Source organism: Orycteropus afer, unplaced genomic scaffold (genome assembly GCF_000298275.1).
Source record: "Orycteropus afer afer isolate SDZICR_OR568_19922 unplaced genomic scaffold, OryAfe1.0 scaffold00624, whole genome shotgun sequence".
Lineage (NCBI taxonomy): Eukaryota > Metazoa > Chordata > Mammalia > Tubulidentata > Orycteropodidae > Orycteropus > Orycteropus afer.
This window is the reverse complement of record NW_006922211.1, coordinates 1,252,705-1,253,463: the sequence shown is the minus strand read 5'-3', so window position 1 is coordinate 1,253,463 and position 759 is coordinate 1,252,705.

Below are 759 nucleotides of genomic sequence, written 5' to 3'. Positions count from 1 at the left end.
ATAACAACAACAACAATTTACAATTTAAAATAAATGCATATAATTTCAGCATTTGTTCATGTAAATGAACAATAAACAAAATTTGGAAGAAGAAAGGGGCCATCCACTTCTCAAAGATTTGGCCAGTGAAAACAAAAGTTAAAGACATAAGAAATTATGATAATCTGGGGTAAAGTTCTTGTGAAAATATGACAAAAAGCCAATACACTTCTTAATATAAAAAGAAATATTGCAGATCAGTAACAATTTTGGAAGTTCACACATAATAACATCCCAATAAAAATGACAGTCTCTGAATCATAAATTCACACAAAAAATTTATGAATACCAATGTTGTTGGTAAGTGCCATTGAGTCAGTTCCAACTCACAGTGATTTTATGTACAACAGAATGAAACACTGCCTGGTCCTGCACCATCCTCACAACTATTGTCATGCTTGAGCTCATACTTGCAGTCTCTGTGTGAATCCATCTCATAGAAGGTCTTCTCCTTTTCCATTGACCCTCCACTTTACCAAGCATGACATCCTTCTCCAGGGAATGGACCCTTCTGACAACATGACCAAGGTGGGTGAGATGAAATCTGGCTATTCTCACTTCTAAGGAGCAGTCCATTTGTACTTCCTCCAAGACAGATTTGTTTGTTCTCCTGGCAGTCCATGATACAGTATTCTTCACCAACATCATAAATGCATAAAATCTTCTGTTGTCTTCCTTGTTTCTTGCCATCTCTCACATGCATACAAGGCTATTGAAAAG